Source organism: Oppia nitens, unplaced genomic scaffold (genome assembly GCF_028296485.1).
Source record: "Oppia nitens isolate AA-2021 unplaced genomic scaffold, nextdenovo-longstitch-racon4-pilon3 scaffold36_pilon_pilon_pilon, whole genome shotgun sequence".
Classification (NCBI taxonomy): Eukaryota; Metazoa; Arthropoda; class Arachnida; order Sarcoptiformes; family Oppiidae; genus Oppia; species Oppia nitens.
In genome coordinates, this window is record NW_026533217.1 from 421772 (window position 1) to 435144 (window position 13373).

Sequence of the window (13373 nt, forward strand, 5' to 3'; positions counted from 1 at the left end):
TGGTATATATATATATATAATGTATTTTTGTAAACATTTAAAAAAAATCTAATTATAGTCTAAGTATAGTTAGTATTACAATATATATATATATTTAATATTTTTATATATAATAATAGTATATAATTATTAAATTAATAATAATACAAACCTTTATAATTGATAACATCATGTATTTGAAAAGTACTGGCCGTCAATATAAGTGTATAGAAAATCTGTATTGAAATTAATAATAATAATAATTTTAATTATGAATAAACTATATATATATATATATATATATTAAAAACTTTTTAAAAATATTTATCAATTTTTCATAATAAATATAATTCAATGTTATCTATAATTAACAACATTTCAATTTTAATATTAATAATAATACTGTAATACAAATAATGTATAAATAATAATATTATTATTATTGTATGTTTAGTATATATATATATATAAATTTTTATCATTTACTAACATATTATTTTTAAGTAAATAAATAAATATATATAATAGTTGTTTATTGTTGAGAAAAACATTTATATTGTATTAATGATATTTGATATTCTTGTGATTAATAATATGATATAATTAAAAAATAATTAACGTATAATAATATCGGGTATATAAAATAAAATTGTTATTTATTTCATATACAGTATAATTGATTATTAAACGATATTGTATTTCAATATATATATATACTCTATAAGTTGTATTATATTATATTATTACCGGTAATATTATTATTATTATTGAAACATTATAGTATATTATTACCGGTAAAAGCCTTATATATAGTAATTTAATAATAATAATAATAATAATAAAATATATCCTAGCAAGCTAAATTGATTTCCAAAAAAATAAATAAAATAATTTATATATGATATCTAGCTTGTTAATAAAAAGTAGATTATCATGTTACCAATATATTTAATATATATATATAAAATAATAATAAATATATACAGGGTACTTAATCAATTATGTTTATGTAACATTAATATTATTATTATTATTATTATTGAAAATCTGTATTATATATATATATATACTAAAATATTTTTTTATATCAAAATATAAATTGATTTGATGATTACCTACAAAATAATAATAATAAAGTGGTTTTTGATTAATATATTTTGTTTTTTGATAGATATAACATTAACGATATAAAAAAAAAATTATAGCTAAATAATAATTTATATATTGTGATCACACGATTACTATCAAATAAAAATTGATTTTATTTGTTATAATATTTTATATATATATATATTAGTTGACAATTAAGTTAAGGTTTTTTCCTCAATAATATTTAAGTGGTATTTGGTATTATAGTTATTGAGCCCAAACTATAACACAATATTAATATTTATTATATTAATATATATACACCTAATATAAATGATAATTATGATAATTACAAAACAATTATTTATATATATATACTGAATATTTATAGTACCGTATAAATAGTATAACATTATTATTATATGTCTAATTGATTTAAATGATAAATACATTATTATACTGTACTTTACTGAACAACTAGTATAATATAATAATAAAGATTATGATCCAATGATTTATCATTAAATAAAAAAAACAAAAATAACATAAAATAATAGTAAAATATTAGATATTTATACGTCAAATAAATTATATAAACACATTGTATATATATAATATAGTAATAAATAAAACAAAACACTGGTATATACATAATATTTAATGTCTATTTTATTATTATTATTATTATTACTAGTAGTAGTAGTAGTAGTAGTAGTAGTAGTAGTAGTAGTAGTAGTAGTAGTAGTAGTAGTAGTAGTAGTAGTAGTAGTAGTAGTAGTAGTAGTAGTAGTAGTAGTAGTAGTAGTAGTAGTAGTAGTAGTAGTAGTAGTAGTAGTAGTAGTAGTAGTAGTAGTAGTAGTAGTAGTAGTAGTAGTAGTAGTAGTAGTAGTAGTAGTAGTAGTAGTAGTAGTAGTAGTAGTAGTAGTAGTAGTAGTAGTAGTAGTAGTAGTAGTAGTAGTAGTAGTAGTAGTAGTAGTAGTAGTAGTAGTAGTAGTAGTAGTAGTAGTAGTAGTAGTAGTAGTAGTAGTAGTAGTAGTAGTAGTAGTAGTAGTAGTAGTAGTAGTAGTAGTAGTAGTAGTAAAAGTACAGTATTACACAATATTAATATTTATTAGTTATATACTATAATATATAATATATAATAGTATAGAATCTATACTATAGATACTGTAATTTTTATATGTATACAAAAATTATATATATATATATTATGTAATATATTGTTTTTTATTGGATCTAATGATATAATATATATATATATATATAATATTTACCATTGCTAATGTACTGTACTGTATTTGTTTTATATAAATTGTTTGTTTATATATACAGTATATACTGTATATTGTATATATATTGACCAAATCAATTTTTGTAGACATTTATATATATATATATTAAAAAATAAATATTTATTTATTTTTACAAAATCAGTTTTTTTACATTTTTAAAAAAAATTTGTGGTTTTTTTTTGATGAAATAAATTTTAAATATGTTTTAAAAAGTTATTATATAAATAATTTTTGTTTATTTAATAAGATAGTAGTTTTAATTTAATTTTTATATAATTATATTATATTATAAATATATTATTGATTTCTACTTCCGTTTTATTTTATTTTTTGATATTAATTTTTGTATTAAATGTTAAGCTCTAATGTAAAGTACTGTGTTATTGATGTTAATAATGGTATTATAATTATTATTATTAATAATATTTAATAATTTTGTTTACACTATCAACTAAATACAGTAGTAGTAGTAATAATAATAATAATAAAAATAATTACTGTATTTAATATTAACAGCAATTATTTAACAACATTTTATATATAATATATATTTAAAAAAAATTATATCTATTTTTATATATCAATATTTTTAAGGCATTTACCGATATTTGAAATGTGATACTAAAAAAATAAATTTTTATATAAAGTATATATATATATATATATTTAAGGTATATATATATAAAGATTTAAATGGCTATTTACTGGGTGTAATACTGTACATACAATATATGAAAACTATTTATTTTAAAGATTATATGCTATATTTGAAGTTATTATCTCTCATATTACAGTATATTATCGGTAAATACAGTCTATACATATCTATAATAATAATAATAATATTTGAATCATATTTTTATTTTTTAAAAATAGTTTTAATAGTAAATAAAAAAATGTATGCAATTTTATATAATGTGTTTTTTCATGAAAAAGTTAATATATATATACAATAATATTTTTGATGTATTATATTTAGTAATAATGTATATATGATATGATATATAAAATATTATATATTATATTGTATATATATATATATATTTTCATTAGTAAAAGTGATATTTATAATATATATATATATTTTAAAAACATATCTATTATATATTTTACAATTATATATTTTTATTTTCATACAATTTAAAATATATAAAAATTTGTTATTTTTAAAATTACATATAAAATTTAATAAATTTGTAGATTGTTTTATCAATTTTTTTAAAATTACATTTTACTGTGTATTTCAATTATAATTTTATATACAAAAAAATATTAAATTTTTTCAAATCAATTATAAATAAAAATAATAACTTATTTAATATATAAATAAATTATGTTAACATTTTTTTTAACAAAAAAATGATTTTAATATATTTTTTTGTTCAATATTATTAATGTTTTTATTATAAAAAATAATAATAATAAAAAAATACATATTGTATAGTAATAATAATAATACTTTAATAACAGTTTAAATATTAATATTATGATAAATATTTTTTTATAACAAAAAAATTCTAATATAATAAAAATATAATAATATTATTACTATTATTAGTATTAAAAAATATTTTTCAAATACTTAAACATTTATTTTTAAATATTAAAATTTATCATATTATATATATATATTTATATTTAATATATACTATGTATGATTAAATATTTTAAGCTATATTTTTTAATCTAGTTTATCTTAAATAATATATATATTTAAAAAATATGTTTATAATATATAATACTTAATAACAAAAATTTTTTTGTATGTAAATAACAAAATATTTATAAGATATATATTTATATATTATAAGATATGATTTATTAATAATATATTACAAAATATAATAAATATATTAAAAGACATCTATTAAAAACATTTTTTTCTTAAGCCTTATTTTTTATATAAAAAAAATAATAACAAATAAAATTGTTTGATATAAAAAATTCATATATTTTAGTCTTTTAAGTTTTTTTTTCAAAAAAAAGTAGTTTTGTGTGTATTTTGTTGTTGTTGTTGTTGTTGTAAATAAAGTTTGATTATATAAAAAATAATAATAATAATAAAAAAATTGTTTTTGAGATATTTATGAATATATTTATTAAAAATTTATAAATACCTGTAAAATACTTATTTATTATTTATAGTCTATATATATATTGTAAATATATTTATATAGTTTATTTGCACCTGTATTTTATAAGCTTATTATAAACTTATTATGCAATTTGTTTTAGTTATTATATAATACTTTATATATATATTGAATATACAGACTAAACAGTTATAATAATAATATTATAATCAAATATAAATCAATTATTAGGAAATATATTGTTGTAAACTGTTGTAAACAAAATTACATAATAAATACTGTAATATGATATACAAATTGTATAAATTATTTATTTATTATTATTATTATTTATATTTCTAATGTTAAATTTATTTAATTATACTATCATTTAAATGTTTTATATATATATATATGTTTATTAATTAATAATATAATAATAATTTAGTTATTGCTAAATATATTTTTAATTATGATATTTATTATGTTATTCAACATATAAAAAAAATTAAAGGTTAAAAGTTTAAGTAATTAGCAAATTATTTATATATATATATTACTAAATAATTTTACTAAATAACCTAATTATATCCTTATTTTTAAAAAAAATTAATTTTCAATTCAAATGACTTAATTTTCTAAATTTACGACAAATTAAATAAAATAAAAATAAATATTTGTAATAGTTTTTATGTTTTTTAAGTTTATATTATAGTATTAATTGACATATTTATTTAGATAATTAGTTTATTTTTATTTATTTAGTTTTGTTTTGTTTTTTAGTTCAATTATAATGTAATTTGAGAGTCAAAATAAATTTATATATATATATATTGAAACTTAAAAATTATATTATTATAATCAATATAAAATTTTTAAAAAAAAAGTTAACTTACCATGGTATAAATTCCCGATATTACACTGGCACATTTTAAATTTTTATGAAAACAACACGAATTCATTAAAGGCATTTTTTATTTATTTAAAAAAATTAAAATATAATTTTTTAATAACTATTTTTTAATAAAAAAAACTTTAATTATTTATTAATATATTTAAAACAAAAATTAGATTTTTAAATTTAGTAAATAAATTCAGTAAAAATGTTTTCTAATTATTATTATTACTATTAATTTAAACTGAAAAAGTTTATTAACTTTAATAAATATATTTAAATTTAATTATTTTAAAAAATAAATTAAATAAAATTAAATATATAAGTCAACTTAATTTTAGTAATAAAAAATAGTAGCTATAAATTACTACTTATTTTTTAATAAATTAATTATATATAATATTTATATTTTTTAGTAGTAATAGTAGTAATAGTGTTAAATAATTTTTCAGTGACACAATTATTATTAGTAACAGCAATAATAATAATAATAATAATAATAATAATAACAACAAAAATTAATTATATAACATATCAGAAAACACACACAAAAAAATTATTATCTAATAATTATCGTTTATATGTGTGTATGTATTGTGTGTTTATGTATAGTGTCATAACTGATGATAATATCGGGAATAAAAATATAGATATTTATTTATATATATAATATTAGACAACAGTTTCCCTGAAAAATATATAACTATATGTCCCTAAAAATTAAATTGTTAGTTAGTTAGTTAGTTAGCAGATTTTTGTTTGATGCCTATTACCCGGCCTATGCCTACTATATTATTTGACTACCAGTGCAGTACAGTTTAACCTAAACTACATATAACTATATATATATATATATATATACAGTATATATATATATATAACAAACCAATCGATTGTTTGGACGGATTGTTGGCCGACATCAACGCATGTCTCAGCGCTTATATAATATATATATATATATATATATATATAACGGTTTAAATATGTAGATATATATACTGCATATAATATATATATATATATTTAGTTGATATATAAATTACAATTATATTATTAAACCGTATTAAATCATGTCTATTATTATTATTATTATTTTTGTATATCACGGTTGTTCCGGTGTGATCACAGTTGTGTCGGCCACTTTTGGTGGCAGAGACACGACTGGTTAGACTCAACTCAAGTCTAGTACTTTTCTTACTGTTCTACAACTCTGAAGTATCACTGCTTTTTGCATTTCATAGATCTTAGTTTTTCTGATTTCCAGTGATTCCAAACTTAGGGCCAGATTTTTCGGTATTACGGCCATTGATGACAGGATTATAGGTATGATTTCAACTTTCTTAATGCGCCACATCTTATTGATCTCATAGGCCAAGTCTGTATATTTTCGGCGTTTCTCACTATGCGTGTCCTGTAGTTTGTGTGTTAGTGGGACCGCTATGTCTATTATGTACGCCTTATCTTGATGTTTGTCTACTAGTACTATATCTGGGCGGTTGTGGGCCACAGTTTTATCTGTTCTTATTTCTTTATCCCAGTAGAGCTTGGCTCTGTTGCTTTCCATTACACTTTGTGGCTCGTATCTATAGTATGGTAATGGTTCTTTGATTAGTCCGAATCTTATTGCCAATTCCTGATGTATGATTTTGGCTACTTGGTTGTGACGGCTTAGGTACTCGGTGTTTGTGAGTACTTTACACCCATTTAGTATATGTTCTATTGTTTCGGACTCCATATGACACATCCTGCACTTGTCTGTTGGTATATTTAGCTTTTGGATGTATTTCTGATGGTTTCGTGTCGGAATCACTCGATCTTGTATTGCCATCATGAACCCCTCTGTCTCTCCATGAAGACCGGCGTACTTCAACCATTTTGTAGACATTTCTTCGTCTACGTGTGTTTGGTTGAGTTCTGCCCGGTATCTTCCGTGAAGTTCTTTTGAGGCCCATGTGTTAATCCTCTCTTTTTCATTTTGTATTTCTATTTGATGTTCATTATTGCTGAGATTTAGAGGTGTGTAGTTGTAATCGAGTGTTGATGTTATTTTGTGGAGCTCTGAGACATTGCATTTTTGTTGATGGTATTTTCTCAGCAATTCTCGCTGTTTGGCTTCAAGGCTTACAATGTTTAGTAACCCTCTACCCCCATGTTTTCTACTAACACATAGTCGTGCTACAGAACTTCTAGGGTGGTGTAGTCCAAACATTGTAAGTTGTCGCCTTATATGTCTTTCAATTGTCTCAAGTTCTGTTTTACTCCATTTTATTATTCCGAACGAGTATGTCAGTACAGGTATAGCCCAAGTGTTTATTGCTTTGAATTTGTTGTTTGAGTTTAGTTGAGATTTTAGTATTTTTATTATTCTTTGGTTTAATGTTTTCTTTATTTCTTCTTTAACTTCTGTCATTTTAGATTTATGCATTTGCTTAATTCCTAAGTACTTATATATATCTCCATTTTCTAGTGCCTTTATATATCCATTTTCAGTTTCGTATTGATTTCTTTCAGAATAGACTCCTCTTTTCAGTTTCATTATAGCACATTTATCTAATCCAAATTCCATATTTATATCATTGGAGAAAGTTTCTGTTGTTTTTAACATTGCATTTAAATCAGATTCTTTTTCGGCGTATAGTTTTAAGTCGTCCATATATAGTAGATGTGTTAGATTATATTTTGTATCACTTGATTTTAGATTTACGCCTTTTAGCTTTTTAAGTAGTGATGACAGTGGGTTTATGGCTAAGCAGAACCACAGAGGACTGAGTGAATCTCCTTGAAATATTCCTCTATTTATTTTGATTTCTGTACTTATTTTTGTTTCATTATTAGTATTGACACACAATTTAGTTTTCCATTTTTTCATCATATTTTCTAATGTGTTTATCAGTGTGTTGTCAATTTTATATAGTTTTAACACTCTTAATAACCATTTATGTGGGACTGAATCGAATGCTTTCTTATAGTCTATGTATGCCATTTCAAGATTTCTATGTTTTTGACGAGCTCTTATTGTTATAATATTGTCTATTGTTAATTGCTCTTTACAGCCCATTGAGTGTTTTATACAGCCTTTTTGTTCTTCAGCTATTATGTTGTTGTTACTTAAATGATTATATATTTTTGTTGATATTATGGATGTTAGGATTTTATACATTGTTGTTAGGCAAGTGATGGGTCTATATTTGCTGGGATCTGATGTATTTTCTGTTTTTGGGAGTAGATATGTTATTCCGGAAGTGAGGAAGTCATCGGTTTGTCCTGTTTTTATTATTTTATCCATTGCTATTGCCATTGGTTGATGTACTGTTGTAAAGTGTTTGTACCAGAAGTTTTGTATTTTGTCTTGTCCTGGGCTTTTCCAATTGTGGGATTTCTTGAGGGCTTCGGTTAAGTCATCTTTAATTATATTTACTGAAGTCATAGGTGGTATTTCTTTATTTTCATCTTCAATATCATTTATCCAATTAGATTCTTTATATTCCTTTGGGTTGCTCCAGATTTCTTTCCAGTAGTTTTCTATTTCATCTATTTGTGGTGTATGGTTAATATTGCTTGAATTTATTTTGTTTTGATTTCTATAGAACATTTTTTCGTTATTATAGAACATTGTATTTTGCTTTCGTCTTTCGCTTTGTTGTTTATATCTTCTGATTCTTTGTGATAGTGCTTGAACTGTTTGTTTTAATGTGTCGTTGTAATTCCGGATAATAGCTTCAAATTCAGGTTTTCCAGGTTTTGTCTGTAATAATCGGTATATATCTTTTAATGATTGGTTAAGTCTTTTTGATTTGTTTCCATTTAACACTTGCGTTATTCTTCCTATTACTTGTCTTTTCCCTTCTATACGTGTCTCTATTCGCTTTTGCCATTTAGGTATTATATTTTCTTGATTTAGTTTTGTAGTTGACATGTGTTGTATTTTGTAGCCTAAGAGTCTCGATACTGCTACTGCTGCACAGTATGTTATTGTATTAATTGTGCTCAACGACATGTTATCTTCGATGTAATCTTTAAGTATATCATTAATTGTTATTATTGTAGATCTTGTTTTTACGCCACTTTTTATTTTTGGTAACTTAGGTCTGAGTTCTATTTCAAAGTCTTTATATTGTTCTAAAGAAGTTTTTAGTTCATTTTCTGCTGTTATTCTATTTATTTCATCATTTGTATTGATTCTGTTATCTGTTGTTGTAGGTGTCTCTTCCATTTCTGGCACTACTTCTACTGTGGTATTTAATTCAGTTGTTTCATTTAATGATAGTTCATGTGCCACTTGCTGTTTGATTTCTTGTAATTCTATTGGGGATATTTTATTATTCTTTGCTAAGAATCGCCGCTGGTCTGCAATCCTTTGTTCCGTTACATTTAGTTCTGGATATTTCTGTTTGAATGCTAAGTAAATTTGGTTTCTGTAATCAGTCATATTTGTTTCGAGTCGAGTTGATCTGTAGTATTCGCGCATTATCAAGGTATTCATCTCATGTGTCCATTTCATGCGCTTTTGCGATTTTTCAACCAAATTGGTCAGTTGTCGCTGAGAACCAGCTTGAACTGAAACATTTTGGAGGTTAGTCTGATTTTGTTGACTAGTCTGCGGTCGCATTACATCACAGCTTTGCCCGCATAGCACATCACTGCGTGGGATATGATGCATACTTAACGAACTGCAGTCAATGCCTACCTGCTGAACGCGGGATTTATTTGAGAGGGTACCTCCCGAACACCCCCCGTTATTTCTTCGACTACGTGTAATCATAATTATATATATATTTGTTTTTGGCCTTTTTACGGGGTCCCAGTCCCTAGAATAAGCTCAACACTAACATGTGTCTATTGCCACCCATTTCTCACCACTAACATGTGTTTGTTGAAATAGGATTTTTTATTTTTTGAAACAAAAGTGGCCATTGCGTGTGAGGACGAGTAACTACTCGAAGGGTGAAGAGACATCCTTGCGGACGTCTCTTCGGGGTGGGGGCACCTTTTTACTGGCACCCCCGGGTGGGGGCACCCTTGCGGGTACCCCCAGGTGGGTACCGATACCGAAGTACCGATACCCGGGGTCGGGCAGAAACTCGTCCTCACTTAGCACCCCGCTTTCCCCATACTACTTAAGTTGGCCGTCCTAAACAGCGTTGGTTGGGCAGGGACGGGAAGCACAGTTAAAACAATTTTTTTCTCAGAAAAATTGCTTTACCACATCGGGGCTCGAACTATAGATCTTACTCTCCATTACACTACATAGCCCTACACACTAACCACTACACCACTGTGCCTCCTTTATTATTAATTATTATTATTATTATTATTATTATTATTATTATTATTATTATTATTATTATTATTATTATTATTATTATTATTATTATTATTATTATTATTATTATTATTATTATTATTATTATTATTATTATTATTATTATTATTATTATTATTATTATTATTATTATTATTATTATTATTATTATTATTATTATTATTATTATTATTATTATTATTATTATTATTATTATTATTATTATTATTATTATTATTATTATTATTATTATTATTATTATTATTATTATTATTATTATTATTATTATTATTATTATTATTATTATTATTATTATTATTATTATTATTATTATTATTATTATTATTATTATTATTATTATTATTATTATTATTATTATTATTATTATTATTATTATTATTATTATTATTATTATTATTATTATTATTATTATTATTATTATTATTATTATTATTATTATTATTATTATTATTATTATTATTATTATTATTATTATTATTATTATTATTATTATTATTATTATTATTATTATTATTATTATTATTATTATTATTATTATTATTATTATTATTATTATTATTATTATTATTATTATTATTATTATTATTATTATTATTATTATTATTATTATTATTATTATTATTATTATTATTATTATTATTATTATTATTATTATTATTATTATTATTATTATTATTATTATTATTATTATTATTATTATTATTATTATTATTATTATTATTATTATTATTATTATTATTATTATTATTATTATTATTATTATTATTATTATTATTATTATTATTATTATTATTATTATTATTATTATTATTATTATTATTATTATTATTATTATTATTATTATTATTATTATTATTATTATTATTATTATTATTATTATTATTATTATTATTATTATTATTATTATTATTATTATTATTATTATTATTATTATTATTATTATTATTATTATTATTATTATTATTATTATTATTATTATTATTATTATTATTATTATTATTATTATTATTATTATTATTATTATTATTATTATTATTATTATTATTATTATTATTATTATTATTATTATTATTATTATTATTATTATTATTATTATTATTATTATTATTATTATTATTATTATTATTATTATTATTATTATTATTATTATTATTATTATTATTATTATTATTATTATTATTATTATTATTATTATTATTATTATTATTATTATTATTATTATTATTATTATTATTATTATTATTATTATTATTATTATTATTATTATTATTATTATTATTATTATTATTATTATTATTATTATTATTATTATTATTATTATTATTATTATTATTATTATTATTATTATTATTATTATTATTATTATTATTATTATTATTATTATTATTATTATTATTATTATTATTATTATTATTATTATTATTATTATTATTATTATTATTATTATTATTATTATTATTATTATTATTATTATTATTATTATTATTATTATTATTATTATTATTATTATTATTATTATTATTACTGTACTATATTACTACTACAATGATATGATATGAATGTATAGTAAATTTTTTTCAGTAATTTTTTGGTATTTGTAATAATAATAATACAGCAAAAATATGTCAAGTTATTTAATTATAATACATTTTATATAATGTATATATATATATATATGTTTATTATTTAATTATAATTATTATATACTGTATATTATATAATATATTTGCAAAAAATATGCTTTTTATACACAGTGTAGTAGTTATCAGATAAAAATTATTCAATTAGTGTATATACAGTATATATATACAGTAATATTAAATTGTGAATATGTATTATTATTATTATTATTATTATTATTATTATTATTAAACATTGTTAGAAAATAAAATTATTTTACACATAAAAAAAATATCAGATAACAAAAAATCTATGAAAATAATGGTTTCATTTTTGTTGTTGTTGTTTTTGTATGTATATATAAATTACTAATAATTAAATTATCTATAATTTTTATACAACAATAACAACAATATATAGTAATATTTTAAAATACAATAAAACAATAGTATCTCTAAAACGTGATAATTTATATGTATGCTAATTATTTAATTTAGCATTTAATATGATAATATATTTTTAAATAAATAAAATTTAATTTAATTTTAAAAATAATATACAATATTAATTGACAACTATTAAAAAAATAAATTTTTATTATATATAATTTGTTGTTTAGTAAATTAATTTATATTTCGCAACTATAAAATTTATTTAATTATTATTCAAAATAAAATTATTTAAAAAAATACTAATGTTTTTGTGAAATGTATTTTTTTAAAAAAAACTATATATTATGTATATTTATTTATTTATTTTTTCAACCAAAAAAAATCAAATATTAATGTGTTTTTGAAACTTTAGTATATTATTATTAAATTTATATTTAATGATAGTTTTATTTTCAATATATAATATTTACTAACATATAAATAATAAACCACTTTAAATACCAATATATATATATATTTACTGATAAGATATTACATATAAAGTTAATATATTATATACTATATATATATACATAAAATCATTAAATTTTAATACATTAAATTGATAAATCAAAAAATAAAATAAAATAATTTAATACATAAATATATTTTTTTGAAAATTATTTAGTTAATGATAATTATTTGAAAGATATGCATTAAGTTTATATTTTA